This window comes from Protopterus annectens, chromosome 15.part0 (genome assembly GCF_019279795.1).
Source record: "Protopterus annectens isolate FY-2018-M chromosome 15.part0, PAN1.0, whole genome shotgun sequence".
In the NCBI taxonomy this organism is placed as follows: domain Eukaryota; kingdom Metazoa; phylum Chordata; order Ceratodontiformes; family Protopteridae; genus Protopterus; species Protopterus annectens.
In genome coordinates, this window is record NC_056749.1 from 27,255,466 (window position 1) to 27,281,939 (window position 26,474).

The 26,474-nt window shown below is 40.1% G+C and overlaps 1 protein-coding gene and 1 long non-coding RNA gene across 2 annotated transcripts in view; one reads left to right on the forward strand and one right to left on the reverse strand.

Moving 5' to 3' along the window:
* Positions 1 to 26,474, forward strand: part of LOC122790066 — a 606,586-nt gene that overhangs the window by 197,573 nt on the left and 382,539 nt on the right. The gene's annotated exons all lie outside the window — the stretch shown is intronic.
* LOC122790068 overlaps positions 12,953 to 26,474 on the reverse strand; it is a 49,022-nt gene continuing 35,500 nt past the window's right edge. The window contains exons 3-4 of the long non-coding RNA XR_006362915.1: positions 16,420 to 16,530; positions 12,953 to 13,200 (exon numbers count right to left, since the gene is read on the reverse strand). This is a non-coding gene — a long non-coding RNA (uncharacterized LOC122790068). The remainder of the gene's footprint in view (positions 13,201 to 16,419; positions 16,531 to 26,474) is intronic.

The window sequence follows — 26,474 nt, forward strand, 5'->3', positions numbered from 1 at the left end:
CTTACAAAAGATGGCACACACAGGAGTGCAGCACCCCTCCCCCAGTTCTACACTGTTATGTTAGCAATCAACCCAGGAATGCAACACCCATCCCACCCCAGTGCTACAATGTAATATCAGCAATCAACACAGGAATGCAACCCCCCCCCAGTGTTGCACTGTAATACCAGCAATCCATCCAGGAATGCAACACCTGCCATGCTGCATTGTAATATCAGCAATCCACCCAGGAATGCAACACCTTCCATGCTGTACTGTAATATCAGCAATCCACCCAGGAATGCAACACCTTCCATGCTGTACTGTAATATCAGCAATCCACCCAGGAATGCAACACCCGCCATGCTGCACTGTAATATCAGCAATCCACCCAGGAATGCAACACCCGCCATGCTGTACTGTAATATCAGCAATCCACCCAGGAATGCAACACCCGCCATGCTGCACTGTAATATCAGCAATCCACCCAGGAATGCAACACCCGCCATGCTGTACTGTAATATCAGCAATCCACCCAGGAATGCAACACCTTCCATGCTGTACTGTAATATCGGCAATCCACCCAGGAAAGCAACACCCGCCATGCTGTACTGTAATATCAGCAATCCACCCAGGAATGCAACACCCGCCATGCTGTACTGTAATATCAGCAATCCACCCAGGAATGCAACACCCGCCATGCTGTACTGTAATATCAGCAATCCACCCAGGAATGCAACACCCGCCATGCTGCACTGTAATATCAGCAATCCACCCAGGAATGCAACACCCGCCATGCTGTACTGTAATATCAGCAATCCACCCAGGAATGCAACACCCGCCATGCTGCTCTGTAATATCAGCAATCCACCCAGGAATGCAACACCCGCCATGCTGCTCTGTAATATCAGCAATCCACCCAGGAATGCAACACCTGCCATGCTGCACTGTAATATCAGCAATCCACCCAGGAATGCAACACCCGCCATGCTGCACTGTAATATCAGCAATCCACCCAGGAATGCAACACCCGCCATGCTGTACTGTAATATCAGCAATCCACCCAGGAATGCAACACCCACCATGCTGCACTGTAATATCAGCAATCCACCCAGGAATGCAACACCCGCCATGTTGCACTGTAATATCAGCAATCCACCCAGGAATGCAACACCCGCCATGCTGTACTGTAATATCAGCAATCCACCCAGGAATGCAACACCCGCCATGCTGCACTGTAATATCAGCAATCCACCCAGGAATGCAACACCCGCCATGCTGCACTGTAATATCAGCAATCCACCCAGGAATGCAACACCCGCCATGCTGTACTGTAATATCAGCAATCCACCCAGGAATGCAACACCTGCCATGCTGTACTGTAATATCAGCAATCCACCCAGGAATGCAACACCCGCCATGCTGCATTGTAATATCAGCAATCCACCCAGGAATGCAACACCCGCCATGCTGTACTGTAATATCAGCAATCCACCCAGGAATGCAACACCTGCCATGCTGTACTGTAATATCAGCAATCCACCCAGGAATGCAACACCCGCCATGCTGTACTGTAATATCAGCAATCCACCCAGGAATGCAACACCCGCCATGCTGTACTGTAATATCAGCAATCCACCCAGGAATGCAACACCTGCCATGCTGTACTGTAATATCAGCAATCCACCCAGGAATGCAACACCCGCCATGCTGTACTGTAATATCAGCAATCCACCCAGGAATGCAACACCTGCCATGCTGTACTGTAATATCAGCAATCCACCCAGGAATGCAACACCCGCCATGCTGCATTGTAATATCAGCAATCCACCCAGGAATGCAACACCCGCCATGCTGTACTGTAATATCAGCAATCCACCCAGGAATGCAACACCTGCCATGCTGTACTGTAATATCAGCAATCCACCCAGGAATGCAACACCCGCCATGCTGTACTGTAATATCAGCAATCCACCCAGGAATGCAACACCCGCCATGCTGTACTGTAATATCAGCAATCCACCCAGGAATGCAACACCTGCCATGCTGTACTGTAATATCAGCAATCCACCCAGGAATGCAACACCCGCCATGCTGCATTGTAATATCAGCAATCCACCCAGGAATGCAACACCCACCATGCTGCACTGTAATATCAGCAATCCACACAGGAATGCAACACCCGCCATGCTGCACTGTAATATCAGCAATCCACCCAGGAATGCAACACTCACATGCTACACTGTAATATCAGCAATCCACCCAGAAATGCAACACCCCATGCTGTACTGTAATATCAGCAATCGACCCAGAAATGCAACACCCCCCGCATGCTGCACTGTAATATTAGCAATCCATGCAGGATTGCAGAAGCACCCCCCATGCTGCACTGTAATATCAGCAATCCACCCAGGAATGCAACCCCCCCCCCATGCAGCATTATAATATCAGCAATCCACCCAGGAGTGCAACACCCTCTGAGTGCTACACTGTAATATCAGCAATCCACCCAGGAATGCAGCACCCCAGTGCTACACTGTAATATCAGCAATCCACCCAGGAATGCAGAAGCACCCCCATGCTGCACTGCAATATCAGCAATCCACCCAGGATTGCAGCACCCCCCTCATGCTGCACTGTAATATCAGCAATCGACCCAGGAATGCAAAACTTCCCATGTTGCACTGTAATATCACCAATCCACCCAGGAATGCAACACCCCCCCAGTGCTACATTGTAATATCAGCAATCCACCCAGAAATGCAGCACTCCCCAGTGCTACACTGTAATATCAGCAATCCACCCAGGAATGCAACACCCCCATGCTGGACTGTAATATCAATAATCCAGAAAGGAATGCAACCCCCCCCCAGTGCTACACTGTAATGTTAGCAATTCACCCAGAAATGCAACACCCCCCATGCGACACTGTAATATCAAGAAATTCTGTAAAAACCGCTGGACACACCACGAGAAGTTCCAATTTCTTTTATTCAATGTAAAATATATAAAAGATAAGCGCTTTCACGTGCTGTGTGTGCACGCTTCATCAGATCTCAATAAATTCACAAACTGCTTGCTTTATAAAACAAATCACAGCCTATAACAAAGCTTTCCCAATTAAAACTCAATTGCCAGCATGGAGTTAAAGGAAAAGAATAAATGCACATCACTGCTGGCGGGACACAATTCGTTGCTGCTTACATATTAAAATTGATTAAATCTATATTCTATATATGTTTAAAACAAAAATGTCATTAAAATTAGATAAAAAATCTTGACTATAAAATATTACTTTTGATCAACCGTGTTATAACAATCAATTGTCATTTCTTCCCAATCACATGTCAAACGCACTGCTATATTAGTAGATACAACTCTAAGCTTGTGTCTAACTAGAAACAAGTAAACTTAGTTACTCAGGATAGTATTTCTGTTCATTTATATACATATTAAATATTATATTTAATAAAGATTGTATCAAGCAACTAAAACTTCAAACTACTGGCACTGAATAAACATTCATGGTTTGCAAACTACTGTCGTACTATGAGGATCTAGTAACATTGTATTCCAATCATACAAACTGAATTCATGTTTGGATGAAATTATTCAACCTACGTAACTTGCGATATCAACGCTTCTCAAAGGAAGCCATTTGTAACAACATTAAATGATCAAGCAAGAAATAAACAAAAATGAATGTAGAAATAAAAAATACTATATTTCTATCAATATTGACTGATTCACTAAAAAATGGTGTAAGCCAATTTCATACTGTATCTAGTGACTGAATGGTGTTCTCAATATATTAAACTGTGATGTGAAAATTCAGATCACTCCCATTAGTCATTCCTGATCATATAGGCTATTAAAGAAACAAAACTCATATATGCCAAAACATGCAGGCTGATGTAATATCAGCAATCCACCCAGGAATGCAACATCCCGCATGCTGGATTGTAATATCAATAATCCACCCAGGAATGCAACACCCCTAGTGCTTCACTGTAATATCAACAATCCACCCAGGAATGCAACAACCCCCATGCTGCACTGTAATTTCAGCAATCCACCCAGGAATGTAGCACCCCCCATGCTGCACTGTAATATCAGCAATCCACCCAGGAATGCAACAACCCCATGCTGCACTGTAATATCAGCAATCCACCAAGGAATGCAGCACCCCCCCATGCTGCACTGTAATTTCAGCAATCCACCCAGGAATGCAACCTCCCCCCCATGCTGCACTGTAATTTCAACAATCCACCCAGGAACGCAACACCCCCATGCTGCACTGTAATATCAGCAATCCACCCAATAATGCAACCCCCCCAGTGCTACACTGTAATATCAGCAATCCACCTGGAAATGCAACACCCACCCCCAGTGCTACACTGTAATATCAGCAATCCACCCGGGAATGCAGCACCCCCCCCCATGCTGCACTGTATTATCAGCAATCAACCCATGAATGCAACACCACCCATGCTGCACTGTAATATCAGCAATCCACCCAGGAATGCAATACCCCCCAGTGCTGCACTTTAATATCAGCAATCCACCCAGGAATGCAACACCCGCCATGCTGCACTGTATTATCAGCAATCAACCCATGAATGCAACACCACCCATGCTGCACTGTAATATCAGCAATCCACCCAGGAATGCAATACCCCCCAGTGCTGCACTTTAATATCAGCAATCCACCCAGGAATGCAACGCACTCACCCTTAGTGCTACACTGTAATATCAGCAAACCACCCAAGAATTCAACCCCTCTCCATGCTACAGTGTAATATTAGCAATCTACACAAAAATGCAAAACCCCCCATGCTGCACTGTATTATCAGCAATCAACCCAACTCAGGAAGGCAACACCTCCCATGCTGCACTGTAATATCAGCAATCCACTAAGAAATGCAACAACCCCCATGCTGCACTGTAATTTCAGCAATCCACCCAGGAATGTAGCACCCCCCATGCTGCACTGTAATATCAGCAATCCACCCAGGAATGCAACACCCTCCATGCTACTGTAATATCAGCCATCCACCCAGAAGTGCAACACCCCCATGCTGCACTGTAATATCAGCAATACACCCAGAAATGCAACACCCCCATGCTACACTGTAGTATCAGCAATCCACCCAGAAATGCAACATCCCCCCATGCTGCACTGTAATATCAGCAATCCACCTAGGATTGCAGCACCCCCCCATGCTACACTGTAATATCATCAGCAATCCACCCAGGAATGCAAAAACCCCCATGCTGCACTATAATATCAGCAATACACCCAGGAATGCAACACCCCCCCAGTGCTACATTGTAATATCAGCAATCAACTCAGGAATGCAGCACCCCCGTTCTACACTGTAATATCAGCAATCCACCCAGGAATACAATACTGGCTCCCCTAGTGCTACACTGTAATATCAGCAATCCACCCAGAAATGCAACACCCCCATGCTGCACTGTAATATCAGCAATCCACCCAGAAATGCAACAGCCCCCATGCTACACTGTAATATCAGCAATCTACCCAGGAATGCAACACCCCCCATGCTGCACTGTAATATCATCAATCCACCCAGAAATGCAGCACCCCCCACCCCCCAAGTGCTACACTATAATATCAGCAATCCACCCAGAAATGCAACACCCCACATGCTGCACTGTAATATCAGCAATCCACCCAGAAATGCAACACCCCCCACATGCTGCACTGTAATATCAGCAATCCACCCAGGAATGGAGCACCCCCATGCTGCACTGTAATATCAGCAATCTATGAAGGAATGCAACACCCCCTATGCTGCACTGTAATATCAACAATCCACCCAGGAATGCAACACCCCCCATGCTGTACTGTAATATCAGCAATCCACCCAGAAATGCAGCACTCACCCCCCCAAGTGCTACACTGCAATATCAGCAATCCACCCAGGAATGCAGCACCACCAGTGCTTCACTGTAATACAGCAATCCACCCAAAAATGCAACACCCCCCATGCTGCACTGTAATATCAGCAATCCATCCAGGAATGGAGCACCCCCCCCATGCAGCATTGTAATATCAGCAGTCCACCCAGGAATGCAACACCCCACCAGTGCTGCACTGTAATTTCAGCAGTCGAGGCAGGAATGCAACACCCCCAATATTGCACTGTCGTATCAGTAATCTAGTCAGCTGGAGTGGGACTAGAACCCACAGCCTTCTGGTCTTCCAAGACCAAAGGCAAGTATGCTAATTGTTGAGCCATTGACAGTGACTAAACAGTTTTTGAAACACAAAAGATGAGTATACTGGGGGACACTAGACACCAGAGATATTCTTTATATATTCCCTTAAAGTCACTTGAAAAGTTAACAGAACAACAGTTCTGTAACATAAAGGGCAACTCGCATTGACAAACAGACCAACAGACAGTCTACATTAGACTGGATAGTAACCAACAATCCCAACCTAAATTACATATTAGCCTGCCTTCCAGTCTCACTCAGTGACCATTCCCCTACCTTTCTATACAGAAAACGTGTACACACTCATTCTAATATCTCCTACAAATATATCCATTGAAAAAAATGCTTCTTCCCCTCAATTTATAACCAGATTCTACAATAATATGACTGGACGCGTCTATATCACGTTATCAAAATTTTACTACATCGAATCAATAAAGGTCGAACTTTATTGATCGAAGTAGTAAAATTTCGAATAACATAAAAAAATAAATAAATCGATAAAAAAAAATGAACTAGCGTAGGCAGGAACCCCCCCCTAAAAAATATACCAACTCCAAGACTGCACTACATTGAGGTAAACAGAAATCTCCCCCTTACAGAGATTTCCGTTTACCTGCGCAATGTTCTGGACATTCGACATTGTCATGCCGACAATATTGTATTTGATATTGTCGGCTTATGACAATGTGGACTAGACCTGACTGGACACCACTAAAATACTTCCGGCTAGACCTAGCAGTACAATTCTTCGACACTACCTTCCTTGACATACTCAACAATCTTGCCCCAGTTAGAAAAGTATGCTCAAAATCCAAGCCTCTGCCATGGTTAACCAAAGAAATCAAAGTCTTACTTAAACAAAGAGATAGAGTTTGGTCAGATTACCATATCACCAAAAATGTATCAAACCTAACTACCTATAACAATTAAGGAATCAAGCAAAAAAAACAAATGAAAGTAGACAAGCAAGTGCACTTCCAAACCTGCCAACAAAAACACTGAAATAGCCCATGTAAATTCTGGGATAACATAAACTATCTCCTAAGCCCAGGCCACTTCCCTAGCCCATCCCCAGTAACCACTAACAACACAGATCTCATTGCAGCCCAAATCAACTCCCACTTCAAAAATTCCATAACCTCCCTACCAGGAAACCAATGCAATGCACCTCTTACTCTCCCTACTGCTTCTCCTGATAATCCTAACCCCTTCTGCTCTTCTTCCATTCAAACAAAATACATAAAATCTCTCCTAGCCAAATGTAAAGCCTGCTGTGTGGCTACTGACCAGCTCCCAAATTAATTCTTGAAATGTGCAGCCCTGTCCATTGCTTACCTCATATCTATCTTGATCAATCACGCGATCTCTGAACATTTTGTGGCAACTTTCTGGAAAGTATTCCATATCATCCCACTCCACAAAGGAGATCCCTCCAAAGAACTATCCAACTTCTTCCCCATCATCATTTTATCCCCCCTAGCTAAAATTTTAGAAAAAATGCATCCACAAACAGCTCCTTAACAATCGTCTTTCTAACAATTTCTTATCCAATTCACAGCATGGTTTCAGACCCAAACACAGCACTTCCACTACCCTAATCTCAATTACTAACACCATTCATCAGCTCCTAAATGAAGGTCAGGCAGTCTCCTCCATCTTTCTGGACATGTCTAAAGCCTTTGACACCATTTCCCATCAACTCCTACTCAATAAACTCTCAATCTATGGCATCAGCTCATCCTCTCTGTCCTGGTCCCTCAGTTATCTTTCCAATAGGCAACAGGGCACCAAATGGAAAAATACTCTCTCCCCCTTCTCCCCATTTCTGTTGGCATACCCCAAGATTCTATACTTGGCCCTCCTCTTCATCTTATTCACAAATGACCTCAGTTCAACAACTAAACAAGCCACAACTATCCAATACACTGACAATGCTACCCTTATATGCTCTGCCCCCACACCCCATGAACTTCAAATCAAAATGCAATCATCCTTGATTTGAAATGCAATCATCCATGATCTGAAGAAGGCTTAAGAAGCCAAAAGCACTTATCTCAGCTAGGAATGTTATGTGTTTTTAACATTTTTATTGTTTTCTTTGAATAAAGAGTGTTGTTATCACTGTGACACAGTGCAAGCTCGAGGTGGTGTACCTTGAAGACTTTCCAACTTTTGAAAAACATGTCTCTTTGACAATCAAAAAAGTGCACATGAAGCTTGGCACCTTATATAGGGCCAAACCATATCTTACCCACGACAGGCTTGCCACTGCCTGTTCTCACCTGCTTTCTTCCCTCATTTACGGATCTCACATACTCACCAATCTTCGCAAATCAGGCCTAAATAATCTAGAATCTTGCTATCACAAAATTGCCAAGTTTGCTTTGAATATCCCACACGGGAATCACCACTGTACCGTGCTCTCTCAACTAAAATGGCTAGAACTCCCCATCATGATGGTCCACAAGGTAATTCACCTATCCACTAACAGTCCTGCCCTCTCCAATCTCGTCCAACCCAGTCTCAAACCCCAGGACCCTCAGATCATCCAATAAACTTACGCTAAAGGTGACTCAGTCCTGCAACTATTACAGGGACTGTCTCTATTCTAATAAAATTACCAAACTTTGGAATACTCTCCTTCCTACAATTACTAAAAGCCTCACCATCATGAGTTCAAACAACTACTACTAAACTACCTAACTAATCATTGGCTCTGCTCCTGTCTTACCCCAGGCTAAATCCACCTATACTCACTCCCACCACTTCCTACCCCATATTGTTTTTTTATAATATTATTGCAATTTCTCCCTGATTTCCTACTAAGTTTTTCTTCTGAAATAACCCTCCTTGCTAACGAGGCAACACTGTTATGTCTCTATATGAAAACTGTAACTAGGTGGAATCTCAGATTTCAGGTCTAACAATGCTATTTTTTGTGTAACATGCTATACCTTTGCCTAGCCTGACTTAAGCTTTTGTAAGAAAGGGACGTTTTTAAAGTCTTAGAATTCTGTAAACTGAACTACTGTTGTGCTATTCAAAGAATATAGTGTACTGTTTTTTAGAGTTTTTCTCCCTGGGTCTTCACTGAAAATGGGCTCCTAGCTCAGTCGGACTTTTTCAGTTAACAAATGTAATACATAAATAAATAAATATAGAGGGGGGGCACTAGACACTAGTGATATTCTTTCAATATTCCCTTAAAGTGACTTAAAAATTTATGAGAACAATAATTTTGCGGCATAAAAGATGTATGGTACAGGGAATATTAGCCACCAGGGATTTAAATGAACAGGAAAAAAGATTCAAACCCTGTACCCTCCCACATAAAACTGTTTCTTAGCAGAGCTTTAGTCCACTGTGCTACCACTAGACACAAAGGATACTTTATTACATTGTCACTGAAAAAAAAAAACGTAAAGTAAAAACAGGGGAAAATGTTAGAACCCAGTACAATCTGCACGCAAAACAACTCATGATAGAATCCCAGTCTTCTGCACTAGCACTAGACACCAGAGATACTCCTTAAATATTATCTTGGCATGGAAAACAGCTCACTAACAATTCAGGTCTTATTACTAACTGAGAAAGGCTGCACTGTTGTGTAAGAAGTATGAAGGCCTTAATGTCTGACATTATTAAGTGCCTGTAATACTTTGTGTATTTATGATTTGTAAGAAGCATGAAGGCCTTAATATCTGACGTTATTGACTGCCTGTAATACTTTGTGTATTTATAAGTTGTAAGAAATATGAAGGCCTTAATGTCTTACATTATTGACTGCCTGTAATACTTTGTATTTATAAGTTGTAAGAATGCCTTAATGTGTGACGTTATTGACTCCCTCTAATACTTTGTGTATTTATAAGTTGTAAGAAGGCCTGAATGTCTGACATTATTGACTGCCTGTAATACTTTGTGTATTATACGAGTTGTAAGAAGCATGAAGGCCTTAATGTCTTGCACTATTGACTGTCTGTAATACTTTGTGTATTTATAAGTTATAAGAAGCATGAAAGCCTTAATGTCTTACATTATTGACTGCCTGTAATATTTTGTGTGTTTATGAGTTGTAAGAAGGCCTTAAAGTCCGACACTATTAAGTGCCTATAATACTTTGTGTATTTATTAGTTGTAAGAAGTATGAAGGCCTTAATGTCTGACATTATTGACTGCCTGTAATACTTTGTGTATTTATAAGTTGTAAGAAGGCCTTAAAGCCTGTCATTAAGTGCCTGTAATACTTTGTGAATTTATAAGTTATATGAAGTATAAAAGCCTTAATGTCTTACATTATTAACTGCCTGTAATACTTTGTGTATTTATGAGTTGTAAGAAGGCCTTAAAGTCTGACATTATTAAGTGCCTGTAATACTTTGTGTATTTATGAGTTATAGGAAGTATGACTGTCTTAATGTCTGATGTCATTGAGTGCCTGTAATACTTTGTGAGTAAGAATGAACTGTTGTGCATGATGGCGGGGTGTTCATTTGGGGGAGGGCACCCTGCTTCTAAAATGCAGTGCTGTAGAATTATACAAAGTCTTGGGAGGAGCACTACATGACATCAGGGAGGAGTAATAAACAATGTCTTTTTGAATTATAAGAAGAAACTCTAAGTCCTGACATTATTGACTGACTGTATTTATCCATGATTTATGAGACGCAGGGAAAAACAAGAAGGTATATCAGGGGCATTTTGTGTCAGGGGCAGATAAACAGTATCTTGTGTGCATGTCAGTGAGTAAGCGTGTGTGTGTGTGTGTGTGTGTGTGTGTGTGTGTGTGTGTGTGTGTGTGTGAGTAAACGTTTGTGTGAGTAAGTGTGTGTGTGTGTGTGTGTCTGTGTATGTGTGTGTGTGTATATATATATATATATATATATATATATATATATATATATATGTATATATATGTGTGTGTGTGTGTGTCTGTGTGTGTGTGTATATATATATATATATATATATATATATATATATATATATATGTGTGTGTGTGTGTGTGTGTGTGTGTGTGTGAGTAAATGTGTGTGTGTGTGTGTGTCTATGTCTGTGTGTGTCTGTGTGCGTCTGCGTGTATATGTGTGTGTGTCTGTGTGTGTGTGTGTGTGTGTGTGTGTGTGTGTGTGTGTGTGTGTGTGTGTGTGTGTGTGTGTGTGTGTGTATATATATGTATATATATATATACACATATACATATATATGTGTGTGTGTGTGTGTGTATATATATATATGTGTGCGTGTGTGTGTGTGTGTCTGTATGTATGTCAGACAGAAAATGAATGGGGGAATGCCTGTGCAATGTGACACGTGGGCCACCAGAGCTGATTACCGTAAGCTAGTGCTAATTAGCACTAGTGGTAACACCACGTGATTCAGAGGGATGCAGGTTAGTTGATAATGAGGTCTTTCCTCATTACAGCTAATGTTTCTCTAAATTGCAATTTTCTGTGATTGTAGAAACAGCACCTTTTGGCCACAACCTTACCACCCCTACTGACATTCTTAATGAATTCCAGGGTATGACCTGTACTCTTTTTATGTTCAAATATGTTGACTGGGGATGAAGATGTAATTTCAATTGCTAACTCAGAGTCTGTTAAGATTACCAGCAGTTAGTGTTTCTTTTACATTTGTCATTAGCCAAAAAAGCCACCTTTGGCTGTGTAGAGTGAAATCTGGACATAAGTGGTTGCTTTTTACTGTGGCTAAAATTCTGCATTTCTCAATGATTACTTTGGTGTTTGACAGTACATAGAATGCAATGACACAGCTGACATATTGGTATAGGCACTCCCCCATGTAACATTTTGAAAAGTCAGAATACTTAATAATGACAGAGACATGAAGATATATTCTACCACCATCCACAAGCATTTACTGAGTGTCTGTGGTTGTACCTGGAAACCATATCACATGACTAGCACTTGTGTATATTCAGCACAGGCTAAAGATGCCAAACTATTAAAGAAGTGCACCCCATGAAGTACATCTCCATTTTACAGACACTAGTAATAATAAATATGGGGCAGAACATTATAGTACAAACATTTCTCATTCTCGTATGAGTACCAAACATCAGCTACAAAAACTCCCACAGTACATAAAAGATGTTCAGAGTTGATGTACAGACATGATAACACTCAATAAGTGGATAGGGAGGAGAAAAAGAAGGTTTCAAATATACAGAACAGTTTAGAAAACATTAAAATATAATGTGTAATGGCAATATAAAGAGACTAGCACTTTGGCTGTGAGCCTTCAAGGTTTCTACAATCAAAATATGATATGCTGTATTTAAATTCAACTAACCAGTATATGGTCTTCCAGATATTATATTTGGATTTGATACAGTTTATATTTCAAGTTGAAATAAAACGTATCTTTTCACTTGCGATGTTAAGGGGATAATAATGAACAGAATATAAAATGTAATTTTTTTACAGAATGCATTTAGTGTTTACAGTGTAATTTGTTTAAATTTTACATGACTTCTACGTTTTTAAATGCAGGAGGGTCTCATCCATGAAAAACCTCATACTGACTGGTTGAGTGCCGTTGTAAGAGAGCTTAAATAGTGCATGTCTTATTTTGATCGTTAAAACATTAAAGTCTCACAGTGCAACCATTAGTTTCTTTTGATGTTGTTAAAATAAAAGCCATGTTTTAAAGCAACTCTCTTATTGTACTTTTTAATATTTTTTTATTTTGGAAGTCTGTATGATCAGAAGTGCTTAATGCATAGAAATGCATAGAAAACATTAAAAGCCAAATTCTGTGGGAAGTTTAAAACATTGCTATTTAGTTTTAGTTCTCTCTCTCTCATTCTTTGATTTTATTTCCGATGATTTCTTGTGTTTGCATTTTACTGTTGAGTTTGAAGAAGCACTCGCTGGAAAGGAAATTTCTCGTTTATCCAAATGGGCAAAATCACATCTGAGTTTGTGGTTTTCTAATGCTTCTGATTATCACCTGCAAAAATATAAGGACACGATAAGCTTTGTATAACTGCAACAGGATGAGTTACTTTGTATAACTGCAACAGGATGAGTTACTTTGTATAACTGCAACAGGATGAGTTACTTTGTTTAACTGCAACAGGATGAGTTACATTGTATAACTGCAACAGGATGAGTTACATTGTATAACTGCAACAGGATGAGTTACACTGTATAACTGTATGACAGTATCAGTTACATTGTATAACTGTATGACAGGATGAGTTACATTGTATAACTGCAACAGGATGAGTTACATTGTATAACTGCAACAGGATGAGTTACATTGTATAATTGCAACAGGATGAGTTACATTGTATAACTGTATGACAGTATCAGTTACATTGTATAACTGTATGACAGGATGAGTTACGTTGTATAACTGCAACAGGATGAGTTACATTGTATAACTGCAACAGGATGAGTTACATTGTATAACTGTATGACAGTATCAGTTACATTGTATAACTGTATGACAGGATGAGTTACGTTGTATAACTGCAACAGGATGAGTTACATTGTAGGACTGTATGACATTATGAGTTACGTTATATAACTGCAACAGGATGAGTTACATTGTATAACTGCAACAGGATGAGTTACATTGTATAACTGCAACAGGATGAGTTACATTGTATAACTGTATGGCAGTATCAGTTACATTGTATAACTGTATGACAGGATGAGTTACATTGTATAACTGTATGACAGTATCAGTTACATTGTATAACTGTATGACAGGATGAGTTACGTTGTATAACTGCAACAGGATGAGTTACTTTGTATAACTGCAACAGGATGAGTTACATTGTATAACTGTATGATAGTATCAGTTACATTGTATAACTGTATGACAGGATGAGTTACATTGTATAACTGCAACATGATGAGTTACGTTTAACTGCAGCAGGATGAGTTATGTTGTATGACAGTATGAGTTACATTGTATAACTGTATGACAGGATGAGTTACATTGTATAACTGCAACAAGATGAGTTACTTTGTTTAACTGCAACATGATGAGTTACATTGTATAACTGTATGACAGTATCAGTTACATTGTATAACTGTATGACAGGATGAGTTACGTTGTATAACTGCAACAGGATGAGTTACGTTGTTTAACTGCAGCAGGATGAGTTATGTTGTATAACTGCAACAAGTAACTGCAGCAGGATGAGTTATGTTGTATAACTGTATGACAGTATGAGTTACATTTTATAACTGTATGACAGGATGAGTTATGTTGTATAACTGCAACAGGATGCATTATGTTGTATAACTGTATGACAGTATGAGTTACATTGTATAACTTCAACAGGATGAGTTACATTGTATAAGTGTATGTCAGGATGAGTTACATTGTATAACTGCAACAGGATGAGTTACATTGTATAACTGTATGACAGGATGAGTTACATTGTATAACTGAAACAGGATGAGTTACATTGTATAACTGTATGACAGGATGAGTTACATTGTATAACTGCAACAGGATGAGTTACATTGTAGGACTGTATGACATTATGAGTTACGTTATATAACTGCAACAGGATGAGTTACATTGTATAACAGCAACAGGATGAGTTACATTGTATAACTGCAACAGGATGAGTTACATTGTATAACATTACAGTGAGAGATACATTATTTATTTTATTTATTTATTCCTGGGCAACTACTATTTTCAGGACATGGGTAGAAAAGCTGTATTAAATTTTAGTCACAATATAAATTTTGACTGTAACAGACAATAGCAACAGACTTGAGGAAGCTTGAGTAAACCTCATGAAGCACTCTGTTATAAAGAAACTCATGCATACACTTTTCAGCTTACTGCCAAACACAGTAACAGAAGGCAGAGTGTAGAGGACAAAAACAAATAGAACAAAATTCAGAATATACAAACTAAAACACACAGCTACCGACAATCAGATACTTCTGGAATTTATACTTTTCATTGTAACAACACAGGGACAGTTTCAGGTTATAGAGAAATTTGTTGCCATTAACTACTGTAACCTAAGGTGTCCTTAACTGTAAGAAAAAAGTGGGAAGTAGGTTAGTCGAGTGCATTGTAAAAGAGCAAAGGTGCTGTACAGGTAATACAGAAGGGGAGGAAAGATTTATTTGGAAGGATAACAGGGGGATTCAAGAAGAAATTGTGAAGTGTACATTTCCATGTGCATGTCTCTCTAACTTTCCCTGATTCAGCAACCACTCTGACACAGTGCTGTGTGGTCCTGTACCATCAAGACATGCAGTATTGCAGTGGGCTGTCTTTGCAGCTGTGCTAAATGCTAATGAGGCATTCGGAGGGAGAGTCATATGCAAATTAGCCTTGGAGAATGGGCGACTTGTGCATCGGCACCCTGATTGGAGAATGACTGTTCTCCAGCAGGGTGTTAATCTACAGGTAATGACCACTGAAAAATGAGTCTGCCTCTTCATGGCAACATAATAAGCTGCCCTGGTGCTCAGCCACTATATTGCTGTTTAGTGACTGTAAAATAAAAAAAAAAAAAACAGAAATATGTGTGTGTGTTTATGTCTGTGTGTATGAGTGCATGCATGTATGAAAGTGAGAGGTTCATCAACTGAGTTATTATTTTACACTCACTAAGCATTGCTTTTGCTCTTTAATGAGTGTAAAATTAAAAGAAAAATAAAAAGAAAGAAAAGTGCATGTGATATTTTCTCTCTGTGCGTGTAAGTGCATGTATGTTTGTGTGCATGAAATCAAAAGTGTGTGTGTGTGTGTGTGTGTGTGTGTGTGTGTGTGTGTGTGTGTGTGTGTGTGTGTGTGTGAAGATTGAAATCAATCTACCACTGGCAGCAGCATTTAAGAGGTTTGCATACTTCTCAATCTCTTAGCTCAAAAACTTTGGATAAAGTCTAAAATAAAGGGGGGACAAAGGCTGAAACACTATCCATTAGGGTATAGTAGATAAGTGCCGTAATGGCACTTCATCTGCTCTAGAGGTAGGGTTGGGGAGTGGGAGGGCAGACAAATTAGTGACTGAGGTATGTGTGTGTTTGTCTTGTGTGTACTTGTGTATGTGGGAGAAAGATGGGGGGATAATGCCACTGCCAACACATGTAGCTGTTTACTACCTACCTCAACATATAGAGCAACAATGATCTGCACATTGTGAGTCAGAGACATGCAGATCAGCCAGTAAGGATAGTTTACCTCATCACGGCTCACAATTGGCATGTTGTGGAAGAAGGACCTTTTTAGTATGAGCTGTATGGTTCCTACTAGGCTGTTTAATGAATCGCTGGGAATGTCTTTTTGAAGATTCTACAACAGAAAGGGAAAAACTGAAGATTACCTGAGAGAAAGTAAAAAAGGATAAATATAAACATCAGTGAAAACAGATAGAGCGGTAACCAGGACTTCATTAATAAATTTATTTTGTATGAATATACTACAGTAGTGAGACCAACATGGAACAATCCTAACACATTTTACTGTCAAGGCTTGGATATAAGCTATGACCTAGGAGTTTTAGACAATATCATGATTCTGACATATTTTACTATAAGCAATAGCTTTTTAACTTGCTGAAATCAGTAAATGGTAGGACCATATCTGGCTGTGAATAGTAGTTTATTCCACTGGACAGGGAGATGATGACTTTGCAGGGAGAATATACTGGGCTGATGCCATAGAAGAAGATGAGGGAGATCTTGTAAAAAATGTGATGACTGATTTTCCAGGAAAAGAGGAGCCATATTAAATTGACCTACTAGGAATATCCATCCTTCCAAGTGTACTTGCTCACACCATCTGACAGTGGACACAATAACCATAGTCAGGAAAAGCAGAACATTCACTAGGCAGTAAAAAGCTGAATGGGAGAATAGAGAACCCACCTGTGCAATTTGTAGGCACTAGTCACTAAATGATACAATTGATTAAATGACAGTAGGCATTGGACACAATAGCTACAACCTCAAAGCATTTATATTTCATTTATTTTGGCAATAAACTCTTACAGCTCCACCCTAGAATGGAAGGGAGAGGGTCAGGATTGTCAAGGTTGTTTTTCTTTTTTGGGGGGCATTCAGTGTTGTAAGATTGTTTCTGAGGTCTTACATGGTGTTGGCCATTTTGTGTAAATGTCTGCATGTGTTTTCACTTGGAAAACTTCCTAGCATTCTCCCTCCACAGAACTGTTTTTGTGATAGATGGAGTGATCCAGGAATGCATTTTGTTTGTGAATGAATCCTACCTGGGACATGTTTACTAAGGTACTATGTAACACTTTAGCAGGATACATCAATAACAATATTAGGATGGCCCCAGTTACCTGATTGTTTTATTCACTACTTGGCAATCCTCTGAAAGAACTAGAAGGTCTTGTCATAAAACATCAGCAGGAGTGTGAAATTCTGGAGCAAGCTCTAGTTTTAGGGGATGAGTGCAATTCTGGAGTATGGATATTTAAGGCTATATTCCGAATACAGAGCTATGTTAATCTGTTTAAAATGTAACAACAATCTGTGGAACTCCTCCTAGGAAAATGGAAAGGATTCCAAAAATGGCTCAGAGATAGAACCCACATGTTCAGAATCGCAGGTGCCATGTCTGAATCCAAACCAGTTACAAGTGGCGTCCCACAGGGCTCAGTTCTGGGACCTCTCTTGTTCGTATATACTTCTCTGAGGTTCAGGCTAACACTGGGGGATTATGGCTGACAAAGTTTGCAGATGACTGCAAACTGGGGGCCATAAATGAATCTCCAGCTGAAACATGCATCCTCCAAAAGGGTCTCACAGAGACGGATGCTTGGTGCCAGAGCCACGGCCTCAAGCTAAATGCTAAAAAGTGCATAGTCATCCCCTTTGGGAAAAACAAGGTGCCCACAAATTACCACATAGGTGGTAATCCATTAAGTACGGAAGAAGTAATTAGAGATTTGGGGACCAACGTAGATAGTAATCTCTCCTTTGATGATCACATTGCCAAAGTGGTTAGAAAGACCTTCTATATAGCCCACCTTATCACGAAAGGGTTCACATCTAGATCCAGAGAGGTCATTGTGCCCCTCTACTCATCACTCATCAGGCCCATAATTGAATACAATGCCCCATTTGGAATGTACTTTACCCGACACTTGCAGCAACTGGAGAGACCCCAAAAGTTCCTTACCAAGAGGATCATGGGCTACAAACAGATGTCCTATGCAGCTTGACTAAAGAAACTCCAGCTCTACTCAGTTGCTTACCGCCTACTCAGAGGCGATCTATGCCTGATGTACAAAGCCATGTCAAACCCAGAATTAATGGACATGCTCCACCTCAAAAAATCCAAGTCCCTTAGAACTACATGCTCCAGGGACCTAAACCTCAGCACAAAAAAAAATAGGACATGCTGGAGGGACAGATTCATTTCCCAGAGGCTCCCCTCACTCTGGAATAGAATCCCAATTCATGTTAGACATAGCCCCTCACTGACCCTCTTCAAGCAAAATCTGGACGCGTGGATGGGAAATCGCAAATTCACCCCTGGGATCTCTTCTGTGTCCCTGCTAGACAGAGGCACAGTAAACTAATCTTAAAAGGGTACCTTCTGTGACCTACTTTACAGAGGCACAGTAGGCTAATCTAATAGGGAGGCAGAAGCCAAATATACTCTGGCTAGGCTTATAAATGCCCTAGGGCAGATAGCCTAGTATCTACCTATGAACCTATGAACCTATAAGCTGCAAATGCTTCACCTGGCTTTTGGTCTCTTGTATAAAATAAGGGCATCTCTAATGTCACATTTGTCTGGGGGTTGCACATTTCTCTAAATTTATGTTTCAAGTACTCAGGGTCCTCCCTTGATTCAGCTGGTACCACATTATGGTGGTTCCCCTTCTCCTGCATACACTTCTGGTGCATACACAAATGAACACTCTTTTTCAATGGCTTCTAACCCTTCTAAGTAAAGCAAAATGAATGCCCTTGCAAGTGCATCATTGTCAGAAAAAGTGGCTTGTATGAAAATATCGTATTCCTGTTTGAATACTCAACAGTTGTCTGCTATATTATGATCAAACACAAATGGACTTCATCTGCAAAATGCCTGTGCCATAACGACACACAGTAGTGAAGGTGCTTGGAATTATGTATGAACATACACACATAAATATAGATGCCAGAACGTTATGCCAGTACTTGTAATAATGCCCAATAGCACAACAAACTCTTTGAAACAACTACACTTTGCCAAACAAGTCTCTGTAGCACAAGATCACTTTAAAATCACTGTACTTTGTGAAACCACTCCTTGTCACTGTAAGAAATACTTCAAAATGAAAATTGTACACAGCACAGGAATCTTTCAAAATGGCTGTACTTTGCAATTTAACTCTGCACATTGTAAGAAACATTCTGAAATGGCTGCACGCTGTGAATAAATGTACATAGCACAAGAAACATTCAAAAATGGCTGCACTCTGACTGCACTTTGTAATATAACTGTACTTTGCACACAGCAAACTCTTTGAAATAATTGCATCGTAATAAGCATACACTCTGCAAACACTTTGCACACTCTGAGATACGTTGAATAATTCTAATTAAGCTTTGAATGGCTTTGGTCAATGTGAAATAGTAGTCTGTGCACAAACACAGTCTTGTACTAAAAAACATGCAGTTGCATTGATATTTAAGCTTAATTTGCCATTTTATTGTACTTGTTATGCCCTTTTAATCTCTTATCATTCTCTTTATACTTTTCTTGTGCCCGTTTTACTTTAAACATGCTCGTTATGCAAACCAAAGATAATTCTGAGCCCCTTATAAATAGTTTAGCTAGTTTTATCAAATATCATGGTTTCAAACATTTTGTTTAATCAATAATGTGTTTTTAACAACAAACAATCAGAAAATAAAGCGGTAGCCAAATGTACGGCTCCAAATCATAAACTATTTATTAAAACAGAATAACAAGGTAAGCACTTTCACCACCTTCCCGGTGGCTTCTTCAGACCATTAAAAGTATAAAACATTCAAAAAAACATTTAAATAGCATTACACTTACTTTTCATAAATTCATTACACATGTTGCTTGTAACTCTTTACCTGCAACTCTCATTACTAACTAGTGCATGCTCCTTAGCGACTAATATGTCACTCAGATTCTAATTCAAAATTATTTAAAGATACAATGCTTAAATACATTTAAAAAACAACAGAAGCTTCTCTACAATCATCTTTCATATGCCCTATTTTCCATCACATTCCAACATGTCATAATAAAACATTATCCAAATTGTACAAATTATATTCTTTTTACATGATGTTTCCACATACGTTTGTATACATATATCAACGTCCTGCACAGAAAATTCTGCTGTACTCGAATTTGGCAAAAGCATTCAATACATGAGACAAAATTAATGTATATTCCATCAGGTATTTAATGTTCCTAAACATGTTACATTTCATCAGCCTCATCCTAAACAAACATAATCTGCTTTATTATCATTCATAGTAAGCAAAAGGCATATAATTGCATATTGTAGGACATTCTTATCGCCCTATCTTAATGATCATGTTTTTCTGGTTAAAGCATCTATCCCATGGATATACGTGGGCTTTACTGGAATGTGCGTATGTGCACTCATAGAGAAATGCATACAAATAAGTTATATGTATATAAAGAGACTAAGAGCACATGCGGTTTCAACTAGTACACTATGCGAAATGGAGCAGGAGCGGTACATTGGATAAGAGAGGGACAGGAGCTTTATCGTGTGTAGCAGCTATGGGATGTGAAGTGTAGATGTGGAAGTAAAGCCCATGTATATCCATGGGATAGATGCTTTAACCAGAAAAACATGATCATTAAGACAGGGAGATAAGAATGTCCTACAATATGGAATTATATGCTTCTTCCTTACTCTGAATGATTCTAGTCTAAAATGAAAGCAGATTATATTTGTTTAGGATGAGGCTGATGAAATGTAACATGTTTACAAACATTAAATACCTGATGGAATATATGTTAATTTTGTCTCATGTATTGAATGCTTTTGCCAAATTTGAGTACAGCAGAATTTTCTGTGCAGGACGTTGATATATGTATACAAGCATACGGGGAAACATCATGTAAAAAGAATATAATTTATACAATTTGGATAATGTTTTATTATGACATTGGACTTTTAATGGAAAATAGGGCATATGAAAGATGATTGTAGAGAAGCTTCTATTGTTTTTTTTAAATGTATTTAAGTATTGTACCTTTAAATAATTTTGAATTAGAAACTGAGTGACGTATTAGTCACTAAGGAGCATGCCCTAATTAGTAATGAGAGTTGCAGGTAAAGAGTTACAAGCAAAATGTGTAATGAATTTATGAAAAGTAAGTGTAATGCTATTTAAATGTTTTTTTGAATGTTTTATACTTTTAATGGTCTGAAGAAGCCACCGGGAAGGTGGTGAAAGCACTTACCTTGTTATTCTGTTTTAATAAATAATTTATGATTTTAGAGCCGTACATTTGGCGACCGCTTTGTTTTCTCATTGTTTGTTGTTTACTTACGTGGTACGGTCGTGAATTTGTCTGTATAGTATTTTGCTGTATTCTTTTAATAATGTGTTTTGTACCGTTTGGCTAATAATATGTTTTGTGCTACTCATTTGATTAATATACGTTTTAAGCTACTTGGTTGATTAATAATGTGTTTTGTGCCTTATAAATGCGGTGTTTCATTTTCTTTGCCAAGTAAATCATTTGTGCAGTTTTCTTTACTTTTAGCTAATTTCTGGCCCTTTCTCATTTGTCTGTGCTCCGTTTCACTCAACATGCTTAGTCTGCCTTCACCTTCAACTCTGCACCTCATGGCTTGTAAAAATTCTTGTGTTAAACCCAGTTTTGACACCATATCTCTCATGTAGTCAGGATAAAGCAGACAACCATTTGTGGGTTCAGTTCAAGCAGCTTTATTACACGCAAACATCAGAAATGAGGCTCTGTAACTTAGACATAAATAAACATAAACAAACTGACTACCACACTCATACATGCTAACACTCTGGCTGTTCTCTTAAAATGACACTGCTGCCTGCACGTGCTCACTGTTTATATCCTACATCTGGAAATGGTTCTTAAAGGTACATACACATGCTCAGAGCTGCAGTGGGCAAGTAGTGTTAGATGGTGTGTGAGTAAGTGAGGGCATGCGTGTGCAAGTTTTGTGTGTGTGTGTGTGTGTGTGTGTGTGTGTGTGTGTGTGTGTGTGTGTGTGTGTGTGTGTGTGTGTGTGTGTGTGTGTGTGTGCATGCATGCACATGTGTATGTGTCTGTCTGGGAGGTCACATTAGGTTAGTGAGGGAACACATTAGGCGTGTGTGTGTGTGTGTGTGTGTGTGTGTGTGTGTGTGTGTGTGTGTGTGTGTGTGTGTGTGTGTGTGTGTGTGCCTGTGTCTGCGGGTGGGTGACTGAGTGGGTTGGTGTGGTTATTATGCTTCCACATATCCATAGCTTACTGAGCAAAGCCTGTAGCATTGGGATGGGGGACCACCAGCCACCAGCAATAACTTCAAAGATGTGGGACGAGAGGTATTACTTTCCACCTGGATAACTCTAAAGTTATGGAATGGGAGGAACAGAAACCACCAGGGATAACCTTTATCATTGTGCCCTTCTGCTCCATGGGAGGTTTCTGTCCTCCCTGAGCTTAACTTAGGACACCTGCATTACTCTTTGACAGGTATACCACCCGAGTCAAACTCCCTACCTGACACTGGCCTGGAACGAGTCATATAACATGGGTAGGAGAAACCCCTAACACCAGAGATAATTATTATATATCATGTCTTAATGACAGTTAAATATAACAGGAGTCATGGAGAACCACTAGATATCATGGAAAACTATGAACACATGGGTCAGGGGGAGAGAGTGAATGTGGTGAGAGCCTGTGCTAACACAATGCATTGTCCTCTACTTTTAAATACTGCGTGAATATGCTGATCTGCATTCACGGTAGTTCACAATGATTCAGAGACTTAAGTTTAGCCATTAATGAGATCTCTCATCCTTGCTGTTAACATGTCTCTGATAACATTAGTACTTCATTGTGTTAACAGGGTCTTTATTCCACAGAGCCTAACACAAGCAGAGGTGTTCTTTCTGAATCCCAGGAATAACATAATATAGCATAGACAAAGAATGCTGCATATAATGTTTTGTATTATATATTCATTCTTTTTTAGAAAAAGAAGGATGTCATGTATAAATGCATATAGGTTCATAGGTGAGTACTAGGCTGACGACCACTGGGGACTTTTTAAGCCTAGCCATGCATCCCAAATCTCTAGCAAGTTCGAGTACCCTTGATAAGTGTAAGCAAGGGCTTGGGAGATTAAACATTTACAAGCAGGATGTGAACCGTTACAGGCTACCTGTGTCCATTACAGACATAGGTGCCAAACCACGCATTAATTTCGGGTTCCCCATCCAGTTGTCCAAGTTACACTTGAAGTGAGTTAGGAAGAAACTCTGTTTCAAATGTCTGGGGAGCTTGTTCCAGAGAAGGCGTAGTCTCTGGGATACATATCTGTCTGTCCAGCAGGTCCTATGTATAGCACAGGCAAGATTTAAGACTTTAGAATGAGTAATTCTTGTGCTGTCTGCTTTGTGGAAATACAGGAGGTCCATCAGAGTGAGGTCTGACAATGCCTTGTATGCAAGGTATAGATCTCCCATCAGCAGTCTGTAAAAGACAGAATACAGGGATAGAGCTTTGAGACAGTCTGCATAGGGCAATGCTACTCCCTGTATTCTTTTAGTGAGGAACCTCTGTGGACATTCCAGTTGTTGGATGTGCTGGGTTAGATATATACTAAAGGGGGCATTGTACTTAGTGACAGGTTTAATGAGTGCTGAATGCAGAGGAACAATAACCTCCTTGGACCTAGATGCCATACCTTTGTTTATAAGTTGCGCCTGATGTTCGATGGCTAGACTGCTGTCTACATGTGTCCCCAAGTCCCTGACTACTGGGTCAACTCTTAGGGTGTTTTATCAATATGGTAAGTTACAAGATGTGGCCATATTCCTGACAGATACTATTACGCATTTCTTGGCATGTAGTTTTAACCCATGGCTCTGACACCAGTTATTTGCCTATGCCGGCCCTTTGTAGAGAACATTAGTGTCAGTGGGGATTCGGTGACTGTTCCTAATTTGTAATTATTTGTAAATTTTCTCAGCCAGAGACCCTTGATATTGGCCTTGATATCAGAGAAGGAGATGCCAAAAAGAAGTGGTTTCATGACCAGTCCCTGAGGAACTTCACTGGTGACTGGCCTGTTTGAGGTGGACACCCAAATTCTAACTTCTTGAGTCCTATCTGTGAGCCAGCTTGTTATCCACCATGTGACATAAGGGTTTATAGGTTCATAGGAGGTTACTAGGCTAACGGCCCACAACCCTTACCTCTTCAGTTTATCAGCAATGCTTGAGTCTGGTATTGTGTCAAATGCCTTGGCTAAGTCAAGGCAAGCAGTGTGAACCATTTTGCATTCATCAATTGCTTTGGTGACCTTCTCAAAGAAATCTACCAGTTTGAGCAGGCATGATCTCTCCTTGACAAAGCCAAACTAGGTTGTGTCCAGTGTCTGGAGGTATCCTCTGTCATTATTGATCATTTCCATGATAATTTTTTCCATCAGTTTGCATATAAGACCAGTGGCATTTATGGGTCTTTAGATTTCAGGGTCCATAGATGGCCCACTTTTGTGCAGAGGGATGATGGTTGCCATTCTTCATTCATGTGACATGAAGCCTGTTTGGAGGCTACAGTTAAATCATGATTCTAGAGGACCTGGTATGTAGTACTTCATGCTATTTGGAAATCAGTTTGAGATATTGTTGGGGCACATTGATGCAGTGTTCTTGGTCTTAGAAAGAACATTGAGGACCTGTTCCCTGGTGATTGTAGGGGAGAGTTATATTTGATGGTATTTCCAGAGGGAATTTTGGGAGGAGAGAGGGGTAAAGTTAGAGCTAATGTTTTCTGCCAGCATGTTAGCTATATCTTCTGGCTCAGTGTAGGTGGCTGAATTAACCATGAGCTGTACACACAATTGTGTATTGTCTTTGAGGTTGCGGACATAGCTAAAGAATGCCTTGTGGTTGTCCTTAGCCTGGGAAGTCAAATTTACCTCAGATTTGACTTTATTAAACTTTATTTGTCCTCTGAGCTGTTTTGTTTAGTTTGATGAGTTTGCTTTTATCCTGCTGGGTGCTTCACCTCCTAATTTTTGCCATGATTGCCTTCCTTGTATTATACAGCCTATTGATGTTTGATTCCACCAGGGTGGATTGTTTTTTGAGTTTGTTCTCTGCTTATTCCTGGTGGCTACAGCTGCTTCTATGCAGCTATTAACTTGCTTGTATAGGGTTTCTGTGAATAGTTTCGTATAGGCATCATTTTTTTTCTGGGTTTATGGGGGCTTGAAATTTTGCCAGGTTATCACTTAATAGTAGGAAGTTATCCTCAGAGTAGTTGCAGAGTTAGCTGGGGTTCTGGTGTTTAATTTTTACTTCAAAGGAGACCATTTTGTGGTCTGACCGTACCAGAGAGGACGTTACACTAGGGGATGTGCATCACTCTCCCATATTAATGAGGACCAGATCCAGTATGTTTGCACCCCTAATTAGCGTACTGATAATCTGATCCAGGAATCTCTGTTCCTGCATGTTTGGTGTTGTATATGATTCCCAGTTAATAGTGGGTTAATTAAAGATGCTCACGAATGTGGTGTTGGGAGGGATGGTGAGTGTCTCACGTAAGCTTAAATAAGTTATGGGTTTCCTGATTCATAAAGCGAGACCTAGAGTTTGCAAGAAAGTATTATGGGATTTTACCAATGGTGATTTTAAACATGGATAATCACAAGTGTATCTTGCTGTCTGACTAGTCTGAAGGTATATTTATTTTTGATGTAAATAGAGACACTTCCATCTTTAGTCCCTGACTGTGTAGTAGCCCTCCTAAATGTGTGGAAGGCATTACAGGCTTGCATTGCTGGGTTGGTCTCTGCTGCTTTAAGCCATGTCTCAGTGACTGCACAGATGTCGGCATTCTCTAGGGTGAAGACAACTTGTAGAAAGTGGAGTTTTCTGTCTTTAAATGTGTGTTATATCTGACAGGATGCATACCATGTGATTTTCTCAGCTGGCTAGTTCAAGAATGAAATCTTGAAGAATGGTCATTATGTGCATAGTTAATTGTATTC